The sequence below is a fragment of the Eulemur rufifrons genome, chromosome 1, assembly GCF_041146395.1.
Source record: "Eulemur rufifrons isolate Redbay chromosome 1, OSU_ERuf_1, whole genome shotgun sequence".
Lineage (NCBI taxonomy): Eukaryota > Metazoa > Chordata > Mammalia > Primates > Lemuridae > Eulemur > Eulemur rufifrons.
The window spans coordinates 32,181,967-32,207,836 of record NC_090983.1 but is presented as its reverse complement, the minus strand read 5'-3'; the positions used below and the strand labels follow the sequence as shown (position 1 = coordinate 32,207,836).

Below are 25,870 nucleotides of genomic sequence, written 5' to 3'. Positions count from 1 at the left end.
ACAGTAATGTAAAAATGAGAGGTCTTTCCCAGATTGTGTTCCCAAGCAGCCAGCAGTCTGTGAGATACTCGGCCCAGTGCACCTAGCAGACCTGAGTAAGGCAGTAAACATACCATTAATATAGAACCCTCATTCTGTTCTGTGGAACTACTCCGATGGACCGTAAAACTAGGACCAATGGGTACAAGTTTCAGGAAGATAGATTTGGGGTCAATATAAGGAAGGTTGCTCTATTATGGATCGTGTTATTTCAGGAGGTTAAATGTATGTAAGCATAGCCTACACTGGCTATATCTTATTTAATTACATGCATTTTCTCCTTTCATCCTCAAAACAGTGCTGTGAAATATATACTCTTATTATGCCCATTTTACTGAAGAGCAAAACTGAAACTGAGAAAGGTAGAGTAGCTCGTAATTTGTAGAGCAGGTATCAAGCCCAGACAGTTTGAGAGCAGAAACTGCACATGCACTGTGATGAGGAAAAGATACAAACATTGGGTGGCCATTTGGATTTTAAGGTCCCTTCCTAACACTGAGTCATTTCTTTAATTCTCCTTAGGGGTCAAGATGCCAGTTGTTGCAAAGCACTAAATTCATTGTTAGAGGCACCCAATTCCTAGAGATTCAGAACAAAGTGAATCCAATCACCACCATCATCATCATCATTGTCATAGTTATCACTTATTGACCATCCCATTTAAACCTCACAGGGATAGGGTAGGGATTATGTACCCTTGTAAGAAGGGGACACCAAAGCTCAGGGAAGTTAAATAACTTGATCCAATCTGCAGAATTAGTAAGTGACAGATGAACCTGTTTGGGTGTCTGACACTGAACCCCCTGCTTTTTTTTTTTACACCACCCTGTAAAGTAAGGCATAGTGATATTGAAAATATTTACCTATCAGTTCTGCACAGACACCAACCAGTCAGAAAGGCCACCTATGAACAGCCACTGTTGGCTCTACAGGAGGTGAGTATTGTCCGAGGTGAGGTTTAGAAGTCCGAAGATGTGTGGAAGACTTGGAAAGGTACCAAGACCACAGATTTGGAGCTCTGGTGACTTCTTCCTGTGTTCAGCTGATTTTATACATGAAACGTAGTACTATTAAAGAAAGAAAAAGCCTCCATGTGTAATTATATTGCATTTATGTTTCTAATTAAGGAAAAACAGTTTTGCAGTGGTGATGTTCTATCTTCTCTATAAATGGCAGCTCTTCTTCCCACTCCTTTCTCCCTTTCCCTTCTTCCTGTCTGAGCCTAATCCTTCTAGATGCCATCAACTCTTGCTTCCTCAGGGACCTGGCTCCATTATCTCTTCTTCAGGGTCTCAACCATCTTTTTCTTTTAGCACATAAGTATGCATAAGTCTTTCATCCTTTATAAAAACAGAACAAGATAGACAAATCCCTGTGGTCCCTTCTCCTGGTCTGGTTATGTTCCATCTCATTCCTGGACTTAGCAGGCAGCTTCTTAAACACAGGTCCTCATGCATGTCCTGCACCTCCTCCTCCCTTCATCTCCAGCCCCCTGCGGTCCTGGCCTCTCCTTATGGCTGCCTCTGTTCTTCAAGCCACTAGATCTATTGTCCAGGATTCTCCTTTCTTTCTTGACCTTTGCGTGACATTTGGCATTATTGACTGTGCTCTGCTCCTTGAAATGTTGCCCACCTGTTTTCTGAGTCATCCCTCCCCCTCAGTCTTTTTTCCTGTCACCCAACTCCTCTGTTCTGGACTTCTCTTTAGGGTCCTCTCCTTCTAAACCTCAGCATTCCCTAGAGTTCAGCCTTTAGCTCTCTACTCCCTCTTCACATTTGCCCTGGAGCAGCTCCTCTACGGTTTTCTGCTGCCACCTAAATGCCATTGGTTCCACTGGAAATTTGTATCTCCAACCCTTAACTCTTACCTGACACCTACTCCAGGCACCTAAAACTCAATAAGCTCAAAACATCACTTACCCATCTCCAAATCAGCATATTCTGTGTTCTCTATCTCAATGAATGAAACCTGCTTCACCAACTTAAAAATTTAGAAGTTGTTCTAATTTCTCTCTTTTGCTCAACCCCTACATTTTATTGGCCACCAAGCCCTGTAGAGACTGTATTCTCAAACTCTCTTGAATGTGCTCTTTCCTCTCTCTACCATTCCCATCATTGCTGCGATGGTTCCAGCCCTCATCCTTTCTCTGGGGGGGTTGTTGCAGTAGCCTCACAACTGGTCTCGCTGCCTTGTACCTGGCCTGCCTCCAACCCAGTCCCCACATGGCTGCCTTGCTAGAAGGCAGATCTGATCACGATTCTTCACTGCTTAAGGTCCTTCTGCAGAGTTTCTGAATCTCTAGGTTAAAATCTAAGCTCCTTAGCATGGCACGAAAGCTTCTTTGTAATCTGGGCCTTCCCTTCAGGTGTGTGTCAAAGTGTCCTCTAATGATCCTGGTCCCCGTTGTCTACCCCTGCCTGTAGCATCCCCACTAAAGGAAGTGAGTTATAGGAAAGAAATGACGGAAGGATGGGAACAGAGAAGAGATTACGGGACTGTGCTGTCCAGTACTGTAGCATTAGCTGCACGTGGCTGATGAGCTAGTCCAAGTTGAGATGTGCTGTAAGTGTAAAATACACCATGGGTTTGAAGACTTTATGTGAAAAAAATGTAAACTACCTCATGTGACAAATTTTAATATTGATTACACGTTAAAACAATAATGTTTTAGATACTGTGGTTTAAATAAAATATATTATTAAAGTTAATTTCATATATTTGTTTTTACCTTTTTTTTAAACATGGTTATTAGAAAATTTAAAATGACTTGTGTGGCTCACATTGGAGTTTGATTAGACAGTGTTGTTATAGAACATCTCCTCATTCCGAGGAGATGCGTCCTCTGTGAGCCAAGCCTATGAGCTGTTTGAATGATTAAGTCAACCCTATTGGTATTGAGAAGCAGCAGTTGCTCAGTTTCTTAAATCCAGAGGTATAAAGTGTTTTGGATAAGAATCAGGATGGGAGAGCCAGATTCTGAGGTGCTGCAGCCAGGAGTCATGCATACCATGTGCACAGGGTGGAAAGCACTATGAAAGCACGTTGGTCCCCCGGGCCTACCCAGTCTCCATCAGGAGTGGGAAGCAGGAATTCTTGTGGTGTGGCAGAGGGAGCATTTAAGATAGACAGAAAGTGCAAAAGAAGGGAAAGTGGAGTCACATTCCCTGGATACCTCCTACTTGTGAGGTACCAGGTGAAACACTGAGACCCAGGTCTCTGAGGTCCCCTTTCCTGCCACTGCGCCTGTCACTAGGAAGTGAGCTAAGTCCCCGCCCTCCTGCCATTCAGCTCTAGGACCCTGAGCAAGTTAATGAATCCATGAGTCTCGAGTCTCAATAACATGCACATCATACAATCATCATGCGTCAAACAAAACAATGTGTGAAAAAACTAAGTGCTCTACAGAAGTTAGTTATGCCTTAAGACACCGAGGGCAGCTATCTGTGGATCAGTTGGCCCAAAAGGGCATATGGGCTGCCAGAAAGACGTGTAAGGTAGTGTGTTGTGCCCTAGGAAATATGCAGAGCTTTATGTGTTCACAGTGGAGAAGCCAACCCCTGATAGGAAACCAGAGCTTATTGAGTTGGAGCAGCAGGGAGAAACTCTCTTGGAGGAAGTGATGGGAAGATAGCATGACTGTCAAGAGAAAAGTCCAGTGGGATTCAATTCCAGTGAAGTCTGATAGGCAGTGTGACTCAGTGTCTTCTCCAGTGGTGGTCTGCATGCTGTATTCTGTTGAATGCTTTGGTTCTGAGAAGAACTTCCCTTCTGTGTTTCAACCTGGACAGCTGTTTGTATTTGCTTTACATAGTAAGCATTTGTATAAGATTTTGTTACGGGGAGAGGTTCTTATGCTAAAAATAAAAGTTGGAAAGTCATACATTTATAGAAAGTGGCCTGAAAGGAGTGGTGACCACCCTGGTGTGGTTACTTCTCCATGTTTGCATGACTCAGGACGAGTTTTGACCCTCTGCAGAGGGAATACAGCTCCCTTTCATCTGAACCTTAGTGACTCACCCTTGGACTGACCAGGCAGTTTACCCAGGTGGCCCTCACACAGCTTCTTGGGTAACCAAGTTTTCATTTGTGCACCGGGCTCCTATATTCCCAAGTCCTGACTTTGAGTTTGTGTGTAGGAATCCCAGATCTTTGTGGGTAAGGGTCCTCCCATGTCTTTTTAAGCCTTCTTGGGACAATATTGTTGTTCCTGAGCTATAGGCCATAGGGTTGGGTCGCTGCTACTCCCTTCTAGGCATCTTCAATACTGACACCTACCAGCAATGGTCAGGAAACTAAATAGATATTTGTGGAATTGAATGACTGGCCTGGATACTGGCTGTTCCTTGGTTCCAGACCCCTGACACCAAACATTGTTTATTAATTGGCTGCCTCATTGGTCTCCGGGTCCCATTTGTACCATATGTGCAACGTGAAAGGAGAAAGGGGAAGGCAACTCTAGGGCTGATTTTCTTAAATTATGACACGTCTGTGTCTTTGTCTCCACTGGGAGGGTTGGTCTTATGTGTGGATTGGAAAGGTGGCTGCCTTTGGGGTGTGATTTCAGAATCCATACTGTTGCAAAGGGCACTTCAAATGTCAACAATTTCCCTTTCTTGCTTTCTAATATGTGCAAGTGTACATCATAAAAACTCTATTCTCCTAAGCCCAGGATGGTTTAGAAGAAAAAGAAGACAAACTTTGGCACTTGAACGACCTGATTTTGACTCATGCAATTGCTGTCTATATGAATTTGAGCAAGTTATTTAATCTTCCTGAACCTCAGTTTTCTCATGTGTGAAGTGAAATTAATAATACCAGTTTTGTTATGATTTTGTTATGACTAAATAAGATAAAATACAAAATTCCCAGCACCAGGACTTAAAATGCAAATACTATGGAAGGGGTAATTTAAATTTATTAGACCTATACTCCTTAGGTTGAATACTTTTATAGACCCTTCCCTGAGACTGATAAGGAAGAAGATATGAAATCTGGGTCAAGGGGCCCAGATTTTACCCAACCAAGAGTGAAAAAAGTACCAGAAGGAAGTTGCCTTCACATTTTGCTTAAGTCCAGTCCTGCCTATTGGTTTGCATTTGTGAAAATATTCATTTGAGATTATGGATACAGCATGAAGCCATGGAAAACAGACATGTTTACATCCTCTGCCAGGATAGCATAACAATTAACAAAGCAGGTTTTTGAATCTCTGAATAGTCAGGTGCACTGCCACCAAAATAAACTTTTATTTCTATTCTTTGCTGATAAATTACAGATAAAGAAAGCCACTAAAATACCCTGAAAAGGAAGATTCATATACAAATTAGACACCAGGGACAGATTTTTCACACTTATTTTGTTGGAGCCATTCTTTCCTTAACTGTGGGTGTTTGGGAAGTTCTTTTGTTGTAGCTTTTGTTGCTTACAAGAAGAGGGAAAAAGCTTTAGCATTCTACGGAAAGAATGATTTTGATTGGAGGCAATGTTGTTCTCAGTGTGGGCTGACTTTCATGTATTATAATGATAGCTAATACATAACCGAGAAAACCCATTTTTTGAAGTGCCGTAAACAGCAGTGAAACAGTCTGATCTGACATACTGCCACATCTGATCGACAAGTGTTTATTGTAGGAATGTGGGCAGTCCTATAATTTTTAAAGGAGAAAATGGAAGATATCATGCTGGCTACTGGGACTGCATATGTCCTGATCTGGCAGGTCTTTGTCTTTTCTCATTTATTTCCCCTGTGAAATCTGAATGGTGGGTTCAGTGCATGCACGGGGCTTCCAGTGACTTCCTCGGCTCTCGGTTGGTCACCCCACTGTAATACCGTAGCCTTGAGTGTCATATCAAAATCATGAACACTAAGGAGAAAATGTAAATCTACTGCCTCAAAAATTAAAAATAACGGCATTTAAAAATGTTACTTAGTGCTGGCTTGTGGCACTGAATATACAAACTCATTTATTGTTCTGGTCGTCCCTAAGCAAGAACTGTCTCAGCTGCAGTGGATGAGATCAACTAAGGTTTCCATGGCAACAGTAATTTATAATTTCCAAACTTTTGTAGAATTTCACCTTCTGGACTCTTCTGGGTTGCATTTAAATGTTCGGTTTTTTTCTCATTTATTAAAGTGAGGCATATTTCGGTATTGCTTACAATAAGTATGCTAGGAGTATCTTCTTGAGTTACTGAGAAGAAATTAAAAGTGTCTGCAATGCTCCTAGATCTTTTTTATTTTCTTTTTTTGAGACAGAGTCACTCTGTCACCCTGGATAGAGTGCCATGGCGTCAGCCTAGCTCACAGCAACCTCAAACTCCTGGGCTCAAGCGATCCTCCTGCCTCAGCCTCCCGACTAGCTGGGACTACAGGTACATGCCACCATGCCCGGCTAATTTTTCTATTTTTTGTAGAGATGGGGGTCTCGCCCTTGTTCAGGCTGGTCTCGAACTTCTGAGCTCAAGCAGTCCTCCTGCCTTGGCCTCCCAGAATGCTAGGATTACAGGCATGAGCCACTGTGATCAGCCAACACTCCTAGATCGTAAGCCCCTTTAGATTTGGACTTTGTCTGACTTGTGGTTGGACCAATACTCATTATTAAGCACAAGTGAACAAAAATATTTTTAGAACCTCTTCCTCATGGTGCACTGAAGTCTGTCTCCCCACAGCTTCCCTTTGGTCTTCCATCCACCCTTTGGAATGCCACAGAAATAAACGTGAACCTTCTGTGTGGTAGCTCTTCAAATACAGCGATTGTATCTCCTGGAAGCTGTCTCCTTTCAGGGTTATGTGGTCCTGGTTCTCTTAATTGATCTTTCTCATCCTGTTAACACGTTTCTGGGTGCCCACCACTCTGCCTGTGCCGTCCTAGTGATGAGGCATCTTGAACACAACATCTGCTCCTGAGTGCTCGGAACAGTAGAAAACATAGGGTTACTATTATCTCCCTCCGTCAGGGCACCCTTGTTTTATTAATCTAGTCAAATATTTTGTTGGCCTTCTTTGTAAATCAGGAGCAGCACATTGTTAGTTCATATATGAAGTCAAATAAAACTTCCAACTCTTTTTTCTTAACAATTGCTACAAAGCCACATCTCCCTTGCTAGCTACTTGAGCAGTTTCATGTGTGCCTGTTTAGAGGACTTTACATTGATCCTTGTTAAATTTTCCCTTTCTGTCAAATTATTTTTCCTCTTTATCAAGATAGTTTTGAATTCTAATTTTCTAATTCAATTTATTAGTGATACCTTTTCACTTATTTGTCAGTTGCGTATTTGAATATGGTACTTTCTCTGTCGTTGATAAAAATGTTCATTAAGACAGGCCAAAGATAGAGCCCTGTGACTTTCCACAAGAGACTTCTTGAGATCAATACATGAATTTTGTTAATTTTTTTTTTAAGTTAGTTTGATAATCTTTCACGTATAGTCTGGGAAAGACTTAGTCAAATGCCTTAGTAATGCAGTCATTGTTGGCCCACTTATTGTCACTCATAGAACCCTTATTATGAAGAACAAGATCCATTTGGAGTAACTTTTAGATTGCAGTAATTTTTCTACTGAAGAATTTACTGAAAATCCTATCTAAATAAACTTATTTTTAATTTCTCTTAAAAGAAAAAAGTAATTTTGTAAAATAAAATCTCACCTATCATTTGCATTCATATGCACTTGTCTGGTTGAAAGGAATAGCTATTTAGTACCTCATTCAGCTCTTTTTATGGAATCATTGCTCTTAAAACAAATTGGTAGGGTGACAGGAAATTACTCCTTAGGTGTCACTCCAACACATCGTTATATTCACGCCTCCTGGGTAGACACTCATCAGGCTGAGGCATGTCCAAACAGTGTGCTGGCGCCTACATAAATGGCTCCATGACAGTATCACTAACATGACCATGACAGAGAATACACTGATGGCATTATGTCACTAATGGATGTGTTTTCTCTGAGCAGAAAATTCTGTATTATTTGAAAAGAGGTTTTTTTTTTTTTTGCCCCTCACACAAATTCTTTGACTTTTTATATTAATGTCAAATATCTGTCAAATAACACATACGATGCTTTCTGTACTATATTTTGTTGTATTCATGTACAAAATAGTTTTTTAAAACATGTCTTTTGCCTTGGACTAGAGAAAAAAAAAATAACTTAAAAGAATAGTAGCCCTGAGAAACCCAACTCTATAATAAGTCAAGGAATAAATTATTGCTTCATAAAAATACTCGTATTTATGCAGTAATTTATATTTTTCAGAGTGTACACACATTTTCCTTTTTGAAAAAAATTTTCTTATTGTAGTAACAATGCATATTCATTGAATTTGGAAAATACAGAAATGGATAAAAAATAAAGGCTAAAATTTCACTACCCAGAGATTGTCACCATTAGCATTTGATATGTTTTCCTTCCCTGTGTACATTTTTGTGTGATTGTAAGTGTATGTGCATGCATATATTTGTGCGCTTTAAACTAGCCTCAAGGGAGACATGGGAAATTTGTACTGAAGAATCAGTGTGACCTAGTAGTTAAAAGTGCTTTGGAAGCAGACACTTTGGGATTCAAGTCCTGGCTATACTACTTATGTAGTGACTGTAAATGGCTTAAACTCTCAAAACCTCAATTTCTACTTCTATAAAATAGGGATAATAGTAGCATGCCCCTAATAAGTTTATTGCAAGAAGTAATGAGATAATGCATATAAAGTATGTAGCATGGTTCTATATGCTCAGTAAGTGTGAACTTTGATTATTATTTATACAAGTTTTCTTTTCTACTATTTTCACTTAAATTCTAGGGTAAATTTTTCCTGGTTATAAAATATTATTTGAAAAATATTTGGAATGATTACATAAATTTCAATATATGAATATACCTTAATGTTGGCATTTATTTATAATTAAACCATTTCCATTTCTTTGCTGTCTGTCATAAAGAGCACTCCAGCTAATGTCCTTTACATTATTTTTTGTGCGTGGAGAACAGATTCAAAATGAATTACTAACAGCATTTTATGGAGAGGCAGAAAAAAAACCTAACAATTCTTAATGTGCCAGGCTATATGCTAGGTTCTTTACAGCAAAATTCTCATTTAACTTTCACAGCCCCTTTGAGGTAAGTCTGTTTCTGCCCCCCCCATTTTTCAGATGAGACAGCTCGGAGGGGAGGAAAGTAGTTCATGCAAGGTCATAGAGATAGTAGTGGTAGAGATGGTATTCGAAGCCAGTTGTCTGATTTCAAAGCTTAAGCTTTTTTCATTCTGGCATGTAGTTCATGCCTATCTCTTTGAGGCTGGCAGAATGAATAGTTACCATTGTGCTTTCTATAAAATGTCACTTGGTGCCAGGTAAAAGAACACTTGGCTGGAATACTTGGCTTAGTATAGTACCTCTTGCGTGTATATGTTCTTATATATTTTGGAACCAAGCCTCATTAAAATAAGGTGTTAACTAAAGCATTGATATGATTATTTGATGAAAAGAAGCCTCAGGGAAGAAAATACTTATTTAGTCAAAACTATAAAACTCTTTGTTTAAGTTGTATGGGCTAGGCCAGAATTACTTATCTCCCTAGGAAACAGAGTATTTCGTATACATCAGTTTAGGAATTAAGCAATAGTAACACCCTAAGTAAACTGATGCTGTCAAAGGAATTGTACATTTCATTATTTGTATATTAGGAGACGCATGGAAACCAATCTTTAGCCTCAGCTGTAAGATGATACATCAGCAAAGAGCTGTAATAATTAGTATAGGTGTAAGTGTAAGGGAGATATAAAATATACAGGGATAAACCCCCAAAGAATTATTTGGTGCACTGACAGGTTGTCTTTAGAAAGTCAGCCATTTGGAACATTTCTCTTGGCAGCTCTGAAGTCTGACTTACAGGGTGTAGTGTGGCAGCCAATTTTGTAGGAAAAATGCATAATTAATGTGAAGATCAAGGTACAGGTATTGCCAGTCAGTACCTAACACACAGTTTCTTAGAACAAAGGAACAATTGAAGTTGTCTTTTAATAGGATAATCCTGGTTTGTCATTTTATAGGTTTCGATTCTTAGTAAAAATGGGGGAAAAAAGTAGTAATATTTTACATCCAAAAGGTACTTTGTTGCAGAGTTTATAACTAGCTATTGTCTAGTAAAGAAAGCTGTCTTTGGTTTTTGAATTCTTGAATTTTTGTAGTCCTTGAGCTTGCACATTTTTGTCTTAGGATTGTTTCACTTTTTCTTTAGTCATTTTAGATCTTGCAAGGGAGAAACAGTGTCAGTCATGGCCCAATAGCTAAAAAGGTTTTGGATCTTGACAGAACATGATGACCAACTTGGCCAGTTGATAACTGTTTCCCTCATGGTGGGAGGGGCCCAACAAGTTAAATTGGAGCTCTCTACACAACTAGTGAGTAGTTGGAAATGTGAACAGAGACTTAGACATAGGATCTACACATAGGATCCAAGACGTGGCTTCATTGCGTACCCCAGGCAAAGAGCTTTACTGTCTCTGAGCCTTAGCTCCTTCAGCTCGCAAATGGAGACATGACTGCTACATAGACAAAGGTCATCTGGAGGATCAAATGTATTGAGCAAGCCATTTGGCTAACTCTAAAATTGTTTCATTATTCATTTCTAAGTTATTAATTAAGGACCACAGGCCATCCCACTCTAAGAGGAGCTAATTTATCGTTTAAAATATTTTCAAATGAAGAATGTGAATATTTGTAAAATATACCACTCCTTGATCTAATCTCGCCAAACCCCTCTAACTCTTTGCTTATACTTTATCCAATATTAACGGACAGGCCCTTTCTCTGCCCTGGAACCCTCTGGTGCCTAGCTTAGAATCTCTCAAAGCCTAGATGCTCATTCCCAGGGCATAGTCCTCTGATGGGGAGGTGGGACCCTTTGGCTTCAATAGGTGGTTCCTTTGAACACAATAAAGGGATTTATAGAAATAGGCATTTAAATCTATTATGTCATTCCAAGATAGAAGCAAAACTGGTATATTTGATGCATATTTTAGCTTTTGATTAAAAAAGCCTCAAAGAAAAAGACTATAAGGTAGAAAAAATATAATAAGATTGCATTATAGAAAATTATAGGAAACTCTTTGATCATTAAAGTAATCATACTGTTGGAGGGGAGAAGGAAAGGGAATGAGAAGTTAGGAGCTTCGAGGGGGGTAGTGTCCATGCAGGCTTTTAGGAAGTCTCTCTTGGGTCTTCCCCCAGCCTGGTTATGTAGTTAAGGGCTCAGAAACTGCTTCCCATCTCGCTGCAAGAGTAAATCCCAACCCTGGGGCTGCACTTATTCCCTTTCCCTGGGCTGCCATGGGCTAACCTTCCTGGCTGTTACTGCTTACCAGATAGTCATAGTGGGTGGCCCTTTCAGTCCTTTGGTAGGATGGGCTTTGCTCACTGGTCACCCTTGCTTGGGCTGTACTCTAGGACGTTGAAGGTGTTTCAGGCAACTAATGATTGAAATGTCTGTGTGGAGTTCTCCAGGGATGAGAATGTGTGAGCTATGTGCTGGACATTTTAGACAAGCCTCTGTGACTACTTAGCAGTAGAGAGCCAACCAACTGGTCCCAGGATTCCCTGAGCATGCTAGGTGCTAAGGGCTAACTAACCTTGCTTGCTATTCTCATTTTGAGTCAATTTCTAAATTTTATATTCTGAATTTTTCTCCTTTGCTTTGGTACCAAAGCATTCATTTAGCTCATTTCCTGCGTGTCTACTCTGCACTAGGCACTGTGAGAGGAACAAAGAGGAATCAGACGTGGAAAAGGAAAGAACGTGCATACCTTAGGTAAAAAGCAAGATGTGCTTCCAGAGTTGAGAGAAGGGAGAGCTTAAGTATGCAATGATTTTTTTCCTGCTCTATTTTCTACAATAATTTGTACTACATAAAAATCTATACTAATATTCCTTTATGTAGCAAATCCCATTATAATGAAAATCCCTATTATCTGTGATGTGGGCAAGCATCAGTTGAACACAGTTCCAATACAGCAGAAGACTTTGGACCGTCCCTTGGAGTGAGCTGAAATGGGATTTGACCTATATATCAAGCTTTTCATGGTTTTGATATTTTTCATTTCCACATGTCAACAAATACCTGACTTGATATTAAAGCCAGTTAAATCAATATTTCTTGCTGTAGTCAAGGTACAGCAACATATATCCAAGGGCAACATATCCCCAACAGCCATATTTTGTTGATTACATATATTTTTATCATAAACCTAACTGATTGAACTACCTTCAGATGAATAGGTTGAAAATATCAACATAGCTACCATAAAAAAGAGAAAAGCCAGAGAACCTATAATCTTGACCCTTACCGTGCATTTAAGCAATTCCATAATTTATTTTGCTTGCTTTAATCATAAGGAATGGCAACATGGAAGAGATCTTGATTGTGGTAGCTGTGGTTTCTGTCTCTATCCCTAAATAGGTCTGCTTTAATCCTTGTCTCAGCTCCCATCCCAGCCAGAGGATTTCTGAGCAGGTCCCAGTGACTAAAGTAACACGTATAAGTAAACCCAAGAATCTAATAATCTAATAATTGTAATAGAAAGGAGAATGGGGTAGAAGCCCATTTCTACTTACACTTTTTCTGGACTTTTAACTGTTAGAACACTTCTGGAAGTTACCTGGTACAAACTTATAGTATTTATGCAAACAAATGAACAAACTGAAGCATCAGTTTATAAACACCAACAAATTTACTGTTTGTTATCAGAAAAGCCTAATTTATCATCCCTGTGTTCTTTGACTAGATGAGTGACTGCCATTTATTGGGATCCTATTTTGTGCTAAGCACTTAAAATATCTCACCCCTAATAGGCAAAATGGTGCTTCAATGCATGTGTTATTATCCCCTTTTATGGATAAAGACATGCGAGACTTGAGCTGCTGAGTAACTTATCAAAGGGCACTGAGGTAGAAAGGGTACAATCTGGGATTTGAACCCTTGTCTGATTCTAAAGCCTTTTCACTTTTTAGTACATTAAGCTGTTTTCTGTATCATGAAATTGAAGAAATTTTTTTTTTCAAATTGTTAAAGTAACACACTATAGAAAGTTTAGAAAGTAGAGAAAATTATAAAAAAGAAGAAAATCACCCATGATCCTTTACCCCAGGGATAATCACTACTAAAATTTCAATTGTTTTCTTTCCAGGCTTAAGAAAACTATAATTTATATATCCAAATAAGTATTGCACCTCAAAGTTGTCATCATTGACGTTTATGAACGTACTCTGGCAATGTTGCCATTGCATAAGACATTTTTGGAATCCCTTTCAGAGGCAATTTAGGAACCAAATTTTCTTTTTTTTTTTTTTTTTGAGACAGAGTCTCACTCTGTTGCCCAGGCTAGAGTGAGTGCCGTGGCGTCAGCCTAGCTCACAGCAACCTCAAACTCCTGAGCTCAAGGGATCCTCCTGTCTCAGCCTCCCGAGTAGCTAGGACTACAGGCATGCACCACCATGCCCGGCTAATTTTTTCTATATATATATTTTTAGCTGTCCATATAATTTCTTTCTATTTTTAGTAGAGATGGGGTCTCGCTCTTGCTCAGGCTGGTCTCGAACTCCTGAGCTCAAACGATCCGCCCACCTCGGCCTCCCAGAGTGCTAGGATTACAGGCGTGAGCCACCGCGCCCGGCCAGGAACCAAATTTTCTATAGACTTTCATGCACAGAGTACTTTGGTAGAAACACAGCAAAGACAGTACATCTGTTACCTGAAAACGTATCAAAATAATGCATGATATGTTTGACCATTTTGTGCCTTTTAAAATTATATGCTGCAAACATTTAATCATTTTGTAAACGATATCATCATTGCTGTTTCTAAGAACCATAAACATCTTGTGCTGATTTCTGTTGAATTGAGGGATGGAATTTACCAAAATCCTGCTTCTTCCTATGTCAAAGATTGATGGATATTTTGGGGCATGTCTAAAAGTCTTTATTAAAAATTAAATCCATGAATGTTTAATATCTCATTTGACAACTCATGTTATTTATTACTTTGTCAACCTAACAGTGTTTGCCTTTTGTGGTGCATAAAGAAAATCAGAAAATTGTTTTTGTCAAAAGTTTGAAAAGCGTATTTTAAAATCAATTCCCTTTTAATGGAAGTGTTACATTCACTAAATTATTACCCTCCAAGGAGTTTTTGTGAAAGCAAACATATCAAAGTGTGATCTTTAAATAAATTCAGTGGCATCTTGTGTAGAAGTAAATGTTTTCCGTAGAAGTAGGCACATGCACACTCACTCACACACATACACACACACACAGAAGGAAAGCTTGCTATCAATTGAAAGTATGGCATTGGTATACTGTATGTCAAGAAATTCAAGTAGTTCTGTTACCAGCTGAGTTCTCGTCTCTTCAGTGTCTTGCATACAATGCTATTAACTTTTAGAAAACCAACCCAACTTCCAACCCAAGCATCCCATGGTTGTCTGGTTTCTGCTTTATTTTTCACATTCTTATCCTCCCCATCAGCTTAGCATGACACCCTGCCCCTTCCCAGACTGTGGACCCCTGGGACACATGGACCCTGGAATTTGGATTGGTGCAGACTGGGGCAGACCGAGCGTGTGTAGTTGTCCTTAGGGCTGCATTCTTCCCTTGTGTCCTGATTGCCAAGATTTCATGTGATGAGGATTTGTCCTGCTTCACAGAGCTAATTACAAAGTGCAGGCTGTGCCGTGTGTTGAGATCCTTGGCAGTAGTCACGGTGCCTGACTTTGTGTTCAGGAAATCTTTGTTGGGTGCATTAGGGGTTATAATATACTCTCTCAAAAGTGGACCGCTGGGAGAAAAAGTTAGTCTGAAAGAAAGTCAGAGTTGTAGATTAGAATCTCAGGGCTTAGGAGCCACTAGGTCAATCCTCTCATTTAAAGATGAAACCCAGAGAGGTCAGCTGACTTGGAGAAGGCCACCCAGAGAGCTGGTGGCAGAGCCAGGTACAGCATCCCATTCCCTGAGGCCCTGCCCAGTTCTTTCCAGCACATGCCTTGCTACTATTCTCCAGTCTTTCCATGAAGAAAGTCTTTTCATGGAGAGAGTCTTTCCATGGAGAGAGTCTTCCCATGGAGAGAGTCTTTCTGACTCTGTGGGATCAGTGACCAGAGCATTTGAATTCTCACGGTGCTCACAGAGCTTTCGAGACACAGGGATTCTTAAGACACACTTGAAGTGGTGGGTGAGTGAGTGAGTGAGTGGTTGGTTGACTTATGACCTTGGCACCCATCTCTCTGCCTAGGTGGTTACTGGCTGAATGGTGAGTTCTGTAGGGTTGTGTGTATAATTATGGGCCATCTCTTGGAGAGGAGAATATCATAACAACAACAATAGTTAACGTTTACGTTTAATAGATTGGATGGGGTATCATTGTGGTGAACAATCCAGGCTGTAGGACTGGAGTGCCACAGTTAGAATCCCAGCTCTGCCACCTACCCTGGTATAGTTTCATGAGGCAGGTAATTTGGCCTCTCTGTGCCTCATTTTCTGAAATCTGTAAATGCCAGTGATACCATGGCCTACCTCAGAGTATTGAAGGAATTAGCCCACATGACGCCCTAGAACAATGCTGGGCACTTTCTAAGCAAGCAATAAATGTTAGCTATTGTTGTTGTTATTAAAATATCACCATTATATCCTAAGCAGTGTGCCAAATGCCTTGCATATATTATGTACCATGTAGTCAACAACTTTGTGAGGAAAGTACTATTATTATCCTCATTTAACAGTTGAGTAAACTGAGGCACGGAGAGGTTACTCCACCTACTCAAGGTCACATTGCCATTAAGGCATGGGTGAGGCCTGACTCCCTGTCTGTCTGTCTCCAGACCCTGTGCTTGGATGTGGATGAGATGGGAAATGGGTGGTGTGGCTGCCAATGTGAGACCTGCCTGACCTCCCAAATTTCCTTTTTTCCTAGAGCACTCCAGAGCCCAGGCTGCTTCTAGGAGCATCTCTGTGGATTCCCAGGTGAGTAGAGACGGTTCTTCCTTCTCTGTGGCCTGCTCCTGCCCGCATGGCCAGCTGTCCCTGCACCTGCAGCTGACTCCTGGGGGGCCCGTCACAGCCTTTCGGTTGAGCCGACTCTCAGGGTGTCAGCACCAGAGTTCTCTTTCACAGTGTGTAGACTGAGGTAACTCCTCACAGGACAGTGGGTCTAGTGGGCCTGAGGACTCCTCGCCTACCCACATCCCCTGCATCGACATTTCTGTGGGTATCTTTAGAGTAGTTTCATGCAGGTAAAATACTTAGAAGTACCAAAAAAAAAAAAAAAAAAGAAAGAAAAACAACAATAGACATTCTTGTGATTTAGAAAAGAATTATGGTTAAGAGTGGTGGGTTGTAAAGCCAGACTGCCTGGCTTTCCTGCCTCGCAGTGATAGCCATTTTTGAGATTGTTGTCTTTCCTGCTGAAGAATGTGCTTCCCTGACTCTAGAACTGGTCCCCAACCCTGGGCGGTGGACCAGGACCAGTCTGTGGGCTGTTAGGAACTGGGCTGTTAGCACAGCAGGAGGTGAGCAGCGGGCTGGGGAGGGAAGCTTCGTCCTGCTCCTGCTGCCCAATAGTTATGCGGTCGTCGCATGTCGCTGACCCCTCTGAGTCTCGGTTTCCTTCTCTCTGTGATGCCGATAATTATACCCATCTTGCACAGCTGGTAAGATGTTTCAAGCTCATGTATGTAAAGTTAACCCACACAACATTGACATTCAGTAAAATGGTAACTGTTATTGTTATCAGTTATTGGTATTTGAATGGATACGTTGAAAGCATCTGCTGGACAGAAAGCACGTTGTTGTTTCAGGTTCATACTTTCCCTGAAATATTTTTATTTTTCCCTCCAGCAGTCTTGTTTAAATTAATTTACTTAACAAGCTGTATATTCCTTGTGAAAAGATCATCCTTGGTCCAGACCCTGTCAAATGATCATAAATTACAAATTGAGGTACTCCAAATTTATGAGGTCTTACGGCCTCCTGGATATTTCTATTAATGTTAATCCAAACTTGATTCTTTCTCCATAAATCCACACCTTCAGTGGTCAAGTGACTGCTGTAACTTTTTAAAGAGCCATTAACATTGGTGGGAGTTGGTTGTTTTCTATGAATGGAACACCCTATTTTACTTCCTTATATCTGAGTCACCATAGAAAACACCTTCCCTATAGTTGTTTCACAGAGAATTATTATGAAAACAACTAGTAACTAGTTGATTTTCTCTTTGTTTCTCTGTCTCTCTGTGTCTGTCTGTTTCCAAACAAATTAGCACGCTCACATGTGGGTGTGCACACACACGCACATACACACACATACCCAGCTTAGATTTTCTTTTGATTAGGCAACTGAAGAGTTACTGTGTAAATTCTGGCAGCCTCCTACCCATCAGACAAGCAAGGACACAATCAATTCCTGTTTTCTTGAAACGTACACCAAATAATCAGAAACTCTGATTATTCTGCTGGAAGGCAACAGCTTGATGGAAAGATGTACCAATTGAAAACAATTCTGATCACAGTTTTGTCAGGAGAATGAGCTGCCTCCAGCTGTCTGTCACTAATCATATTAGAGATGGAAAGCAGGAATGTTTTGGCCTGCAAAAGATTAATCGCGTGTTGGGCCGAACAGTGACATTAGACATCCCTTCTGTAACTGGTCTTGCCAGTTGGTAGTAGTCTGAAACATATGCCACATGAGCACACTTAAGGAATTTTCTAATTACAGCTCAAAGGCTTTACTTTTATCTTTTTATACTTGTACTGCAGACATCACTGATTGAAATGATTTCTCCCTCAGCATAATCCTATTGCCAGCAGTTATGAAAGACTGGGAAGATGGTAAATGAAACCCACAATGACTGAAGAGGTGTCTGAATTCAATTAGGAAGAGGCCTGTCCCATGTGGACACATAAGCCATATAAATCCATTTTAATTGTGAGCTGTGGTACTTATCTGGTCATGTTTATTTTGGATGCAAGTGCCAAAGCTGGATTTAGACCAGAACTCACAGATCTTCGAGTTCTAATGACTAATTTGGGTACCTATTGAATCCCTTAATTTATTTCTTAATTAGTTCTCCCAGAACTAGAGAGTTGCTTGGTTACAATCATTTTCACAAATTTCTCATAAATCAAAACAAACGTATATAGATTTTTTCCCTTATGAATCACACATTTTGCCTCATCTTAAAGAATTATTCTTGTTGTTATCAAAATAACAACAACAATGCCAACAGCAACAAAACTAACATTTTTCAAGGTGGTATAGGGAATATAGACTGAAGCTCCAGGAAGAATGGTTTTGAATCCCAAATCAACTACTTATAGCCGTGGGACCTTGGTCAAAGTACTTTCCCTCTCTGTGCCTGAGTTTCTTCTTATAAAATAGGAAGAATGATAGCACCTACCTCATCACGTTGTTTTGATGATTAAACTAACGCAAAGTATCATATATGTGAGCTGATATGTGGAAAGTGCTTGGCACAGTGGTGTTAGTTATTATGTTTGTTATCATAAGACAATGGTGGACCACTGAGCATATTTTGCTGGTGCCACAGTATTGTCACCTAAGTATGTCCCATATCTGCATCCATTTGGAGAGCACTCATAGTGGGAATGAAAACATTGCAGACTCTGAATTTGGAATTAATCTCTGTCATTTGTACTTGTTCTCCTTAGCTTGGCTACAGAAATAACATTTTTGGTTTGATCAGTGTTAACTTGAAACCCGTTTGGTGCAAAATTGCTTTACAGTTTAAATGAACATTTAGTTCTCTCAGTTTATGCAATATTGGCCTTCATTAATAGAAAAAATATGATTATAATATATAAAAAGTGTGTGTGTATGAGAGAGAGAGAGAATGGAGGAGAGAGAAACAAAGATTTGGGGAAATGGGCTTCAATAAATTCACTGGAAATTTTCAAACTATTTTTAACAGAATAAAATGTATTTATTGTCATGATTCAGATTTAGTGAATGTCTATTGAAAGATAAATGTAGTCAGTTAATGAACTTTTCTCATGGCTGCATAAGAGTAGTTGATATTAAAATTGATTGCCAGGAGATGCACTGGAATTACTTTCCCTGAGGTTGTTTTTTTAAAAACTAAGTTAGCTACTCTGTGTGTATGTCTAATCTTGAAAAATCTATTATATATTCATGTGCACCCAGAGATATGTGAAAAATGTTCTCTATCAATAGTAGAATAGATGAATATATTGTGGTGTAATCATATTTTGGAATATTATACAGCAGTGAAATAATGAACTAGAGCTACACACAATAACATTGATGTATCCTACAGACACAATGTTCAAAGGAAGAAGATACAAAAGAATACATACCAAGCTTATTACATTTGTATAAAGTCTGAAAACAGACAAAAGTAAACTCTATTGCTAAGGTGTGCATATGTAAGTGGCTGAAACTATAAAGAAAAGCAAGGAGCTTATTACTGAAAGAATTGGGTATCAGGATAGTGATTACCTCTAAGAGAGGGTAGGGCTTCTGGGGGTGCTGGCAATATTGCTGGTAGTGACATGGGCAGTATGCAGCCAAACATGAATTTTTAATCCACTTTTCTGTTTATGAATTATAGTTAATAATTTAAAAAGATAAGCACATGAATCAACTGCCTCTTTGGCCTGGGTTGGTTCATCCTTTGTCCTGCATAGTTTTAGGCCTAGAGATTTCTGTGATTGTAACTGGCTCTTAGAAGTAAACTACTGCCTCACTGAATGGCAAAGTGGTCTCCAAATTGGGATCTGCACCCCAGGGAATTCTTGAGAAGATTCCTTTGGGTGGGAAAAGAAATCAATTAGAACTTGTGTTTACATTCATTTTGCTGTCATGAAGCATTATAATTGATGGTGACTGTATTGATGTCGGCACCATCCTGAGGCCACATGTGGGGTGGTCAGTTATCAACTGGAGGAGAGGTGAGGTCTCCTGAGGAAAGAGTGGGAGCCCTGCCCAGGGGCTTCACAGTGGCTCCCCCTTGGTTATTTTGTGAAATATATTATGCCTGGTTATCTAGATTTACAAATTCTATATTTTTAGTTTTAACAAACCCTCACCAGTGAGCAGACTCTTGAAAGATTCTGCAAAGAATTCTCATGAATTGAAGATCATTTTAATATTGTAAGCAACAAGAGAATGACAAAGCTTTGCATGAACTCTTTGTCAGTCACATTATGAGCTGATCACAGTGACCATCAGATCAAATCTGGCAAGAAGCTTGCCACCAAAATTTTAAATGATCCTGGAAGACATATGGGTTTAGAACCACTATGGTTAATCTTGAACTTCATCCTGTGTGTATTGATGTTAAGGTATCATTATTAGCAAATATTACATCAGTTCTTTCATCCTTCTTTCCTATTTTTGTTCATGTTTTATAAGGTATATAACATATTAATTCAATAATATGTGTATGTTAATTGTAAACAAACAACAAAACATATATTGGGTGCAAAACATGTGTGATGAAAATATCTTGGATACCACTGCTATGTAGTTCAAAAACTACTTGTTGTGAATAGTTAAAATGTGTAGAAGAGTCTGCATACCACAGACAAGTCATCATACCATTAAAGAACCTTAATTTTTCTCTCTTATGACCCTATTAAAGTGTATTTGAATATATTGCAGCCATTTCTAAATAGATATGTACTACCTTTCCTCACACCAAATGTATATCTGATACGTAGCATTTGTTCTACCCTAGATCAAGCACTTATAATATTTCAAGAATAGAAGTGATTTAAATGTTCATATGTCTGAAAAAAATCAATGAATCTCTTCCAAAACAAGTTAAACATTGCTTTCAATAATGTCCCTGACAAGTCATAAATAGATAGTGTATTATTCCCCTTTGGATCATTCATTATAAGGCTATGAAGAGTGCCGAAATTCCTTGTTTTTCAAGCACATATACATATGAAATAAACAAATTTTATATTGTTCACGCTCAGTGAAATTTTCTTTCTGTAAAAAGAAAATTTCTTTCTTAGAAAATGCATAGTGCTGAAAAGACAGATATGGTAATAACAATCATTATTTTACTTAGCCTCCATTTTCCAAAGTGCTGAGTTATAAAGCAATCTATAGTTCATACTTTTTAACCAGCTCTCAATATATTATAACCCAGTGGCTCACATTGGTGATGAAAATGATTTATTATTCGTCAGATTTTAAGCACTAACCCATGAAATGTTAAACTTCTATTGGCAGCTGTTGTCCGAGGCTTTGCAGGTGTCCTGACTAATGCTTTGAAAGACCAGTATTAGCAATAAATCACAGCATACAAAATTTTTCAGTAAAGCAGTGGAAAGGATTTTGCATTCTGGGTCTTCTAAGCTTTGGTATTTGGAAGTTAGTTACATGGGAAATTAAAGTAAAGGGGTAAAACATTCTCAGGCTTTAACCCTTGAACTTGCGGCCAGCTATAGTCAATAGCAAAAGCATCTTGGTAGCTTTGTTCTCCTAACCCTCAGATTTCTTAGCTATGGGAACTGACAGAGTGCCAAGTATAGGCCTAATTGCATTCCTTGTTACTGAGAAAAAAAATCTCAAAGGAATTTTCCTTTTCTTTCAAAGGGATACCTGAGCATGAACATTTTCTGGGATAGCAAAATTGTTTATAAGACTTTTGCAAAACTTTCTGAAAAGAGAGCTTGAAGAGGGCCCTGGCAGCCAATTAAGAGGCATGCATGGCTTACCTAAAGCAGTAAAGAGTTAGGGAGACAAAATCAAAAAAGTGGGAGAGATGTGCCTTTGTCCTCTAAGAGCTTGCTCACTCTCTGATTAACAAGCTGATGGTCTCTCTTCTTTTTCCTTCTCTATGGTCTGCTCAAAGATTTAGCAAGATAGTACATGACATATTCATCTAGCCCCACAATAGACCACCGACTACGTTCTGCTTTGTTCACTGTATTCCCAGTGCTGTGCCTACTGCCTAGTACATAAGAGATGTTCACTTGGTATTTGTTGACAAAATGAATATATTCAAGTAGATCTTTCTGTGATGTACATATTGGCAATTAATTTATCGGGTCAGATATACTCTGGACCAGATCATCTCTAATCAAGGAATTAGTAGCTAACTTTAGTAGATTGAGATCTTCCACTACATGGAGTTTACAATGTAGTAAACTCCATACAGTGAGGAAACAGGTAACTGAGTGAATAAACAAAAGAGTTATAACTAGTGATAAGGGCACAAAAGACCTGAACAAGGTGAGTTCTGTGATGTAGACTAAGGGTTTGGAGACACCAAAGCCTGGAACAATCTGAAAACCCAGAGGTATCAAAGGAATTGATACAACCTTTCAGAAGGCTTAATGTACTCCAGAAGTTAGCATATCCAATGAAAGCATTCTTCTTATCATGGCTTTTCTTAATGCACATAGATTTGCAGAGTTCTTATCATACCAACAGTATCAGTTTCTACTTCGTAGAATTTTGCTTTTGACACATCAGTTGTTTGGCACTAGTGCCAAGGCCAAGAGGTAGCTCTCTACTTCACTTCCCTTCTTCTCCAAGCTGCAACTTCTCTCCCAAAGCCATGCAGCTGTCTCCCAAATGTGCACTGTCAGTCACATAGGGAACCAGATGACCAACAGAGGGTGGATCAGCACAAGTTTATCATCAAAGCTGAAAGAGAGAAAAAAAGAGAACCTCAAAGCGAATGCCCTGCTGACCGTGGGCCAGAAGTGTTACCTTGTATCTTAAGGACAGAACATTTAATAAAGATTTGGGTACAAAGTACACATCACACCTCAGGTGTGCTGAACTATGTTAACCAGAAAACTGTTCCTTAGGGTTTACAACTTCCCCTTTTTCCTAAATTAAAAAATGCTAATGTGAACTGTTGACTTTCAGCAACACATGTTATTATTGTATATAGGGCAAAGAGTAAATAAGACACTTGCCTTATGAAATAACAGTTCATTTTAACTCAGCAAGCTGGAAGTAATTTTAGCTTTTTTCTTCTTTTCGTGCTTTTTTATGGAAATAGGCCACACTCATTTTTATCCCACCATTCTTCATAACCTTATAGCCTGCTTCCTGTTTATGCTTTTAAGAACTGTTTTTAAAGACCCTTAAGGGATATTCTTTAATACATTCCTTTTGAAAATAATTATTCATCTATAGTACCCCTTAGAATGTCTGAGGGTTTGGAAATATAGAAACTTCTTAATGAGATATGTTTAATGGTCTATGCAGAGTATCGAAATGTTTACACCTGGTTTAGTTAACATAAATTGTATTTAATTAGTCATTCTGGAAAAGAAATAGGTATTTTAGAATAAATTCAGTACCTAAAACCCACCATTTGCTTTTTATGTGTAATATTCATAGACAAAATTTTATGAGTAGTATATATAGATTAAAAAAAACATGTTTGTAGTAACATAAAATCTATTCTTATGGACTTCTAGAAATAATATGAAGAACCTGTCTTGTTGGGCAATGCAAAACATCCATGTGAACCAGAAGATCACTTTAATAAAATTCTTTGTAAACTGTAAAGTGCTATACTAATGAAAAGTAATCATGTTATTGTTACTTTTACATTTGTGACATGCAGAACTTCTGGGCTGAATGGCAGTCCATAACTTTTTGTTTAAATGCTGAATATGTTCAAAGATTTCCTTTTTCACATGTAACCCTTGTGTCAGGGGTGCCCTGGGTTCCTTAGTTGGGTTCTTGCACACTGCACTTGACTTCTGAACCCTCCAGACTACAGTTGTGCCTTCATGTGATGTTTCACATGATGCTTTAGAAGGTGTCATTTCTAGGAAGGAACCTCGACCCGTGTCACATCTGCAATCTATAGTAGGTGACTAAGAGCCCCACTGTGGCCATCTCCCCAGTCCTTCATGTGCATTAGAAAAGGACTGAAAAATCACTAGTTCCTGGTCTTGTGTGGTCTCTAATTTGGGCCTCTGAGAATTCCTCTCCATGACACTCTTCATGCTTGCTAGCTTTGGTCTCTTCTTGAGGCTGATACTTGTTTTGTAGTTCTTCTGGACACCTGCAGTTTTTTCTGCAAATCTTGTGTCCTGGTGGATCTCTTTGTTCCTCCTTGTTCCCCTGACACCACATTCTCCACACGTCAGCCTCTTTTTTGCCTTCACTGCTACAAGAGACCAGAAACAAGGAAATTTGTCCTGGTAATATTCCGCTGCTGATTTTCCACTGCCCTCTTCCCTGGGCAAAGCGCTCCCAAGTCGCCAGCTGCATCTTTGTTCTGCACTCCTTTCAGAAAGCTCACGTGGAGTGGTGCAGGGGGCGGCGGGAGGGCGGGGAGGCACAGCCCTCTCTCCGCAGAGTGCTCCTCGGGAGAAGTGCTGCATTGTCCCCACCAAGGACCCGGCCATGGGAAACAGACTCCCTGACGGTCACCATGGGTTACACAAATCTTACTTCCATTTAGCTTGACCTTTCATTGTGCTCTGAAATGATTGAAAATACTTACATCGTGTACAGTATTTTTCTGGAAACAAAAATAAATGGGGTTCTTTTAAGAAGGCACACTTGAACTTTTGCCCTTGCTCTTCCTTTTTGAGTCATTATATCCAATTCAAGGTTTCCTTTTATCATATATTTTTCTTTTGTGAGAAATAGTTAATTTCTCTACTGATAAAATTATGAATCACAGAAGCAATGTAATTGTTGAAGATAAGGATAGCTCATGTGGCCTTAAAATACTTAGCTCTGGGAGTTCAGTCTTGCCAGCATTTCTTAAGCGCTTACCATGTGCACGTACGTGTCATTGGCAGACTGACTTCTTAATTCTATAACTGCTTTAGTGCATTAACCCAACCAATCCTCACAACAGCCCTATGAGCTGAGTAACATCATCATTTGTCCGTGTTTTACAGAAGTAAACACAGAGGCAGAGAGAGGTTAAGAATTGGTTAAGAGGTTAAGGTTAATTGTCACATAATTAACTGTGGGCAGGACCTGGATTTGAACCTGGGCAGTCTGACTTCCGTGCCCACTGAACTAATTGCTTAAATGACTCAGGTGCATCATGTGACCTCTGGGAGCTTAAGCTCCTCGTCTCTGAAATGGGACTAGTGACACCTACCTTACTAAACTGTGAGGATCAAGTAAAATAATTACTTGAAAGGGCTCAGTAAATTGTGAAGTACTAAAGCATAAGGTTTAAGTCTGGGCGAAATGTTGACATGGTATTTTTTTATTAGTCAGGTGAGTCTTGTTGAGTTTGGCCCTTGCTGCCTGGAGGTACTGCTGGTTCAGATGAAAAATTGTTTTTCTTGAGGTTATCTTGAAATCACAGAAAACTTCAGGTTTCACAATGAAAATGACCCTTTTCTTTCAAAGTGGTAGCATTTGGAAGCAGTTAGAACATAGGCCAGACTCACTATAATATTTTTAATATGCCAAGTAAGTTCAGTATCATTGTCTCCCTTTTACTCCAATCTCCCATTAATGTTGCACTTGACACCCTGTCCCTTTTTTCTAAATCATGCAAAATAAATTTTCTTCCCAGTGTCTATTCAGCACATACCATGGACTTGTCATTAACTGCCCTTTAATGTGCAATACTGGTTCTGGGACCATATCTGTCGCCTGCACAGGGCCCTGAAACAAGAGATATTGGGCAAGGTTTAGGCCAATGGAAGAGAGGTGGAAAACAAGTCTAAAGATGAGGATTTAGAAAGGCCACAGACCAAAATAACCATGCTTCAAAATGTGGGACGGGAGACCAGAGCCAGAGCTGCAGAGAGGTCTGCTGGGTGGTGTAGGCAGAGTAGGAGGACCTGGGAAGA

At 39.5% G+C, this 25,870-nt stretch overlaps 1 protein-coding gene across 5 annotated transcripts in view; it reads left to right on the top strand.

Annotated features, from left to right (window-relative positions):
- Positions 1 to 25,870, top strand: part of SPATS2L (spermatogenesis associated serine rich 2 like) — a 152,324-nt gene that overhangs the window by 6,074 nt on the left and 120,380 nt on the right. For all 5 annotated transcript variants that reach the window (XM_069488255.1, XM_069487915.1, XM_069488454.1 and 2 more), the window contains exon 2: positions 15,994 to 16,043. The gene's annotated coding sequence lies outside the window, so the exon portion shown is untranslated. The remainder of the gene's footprint in view (positions 1 to 15,993; positions 16,044 to 25,870) is intronic.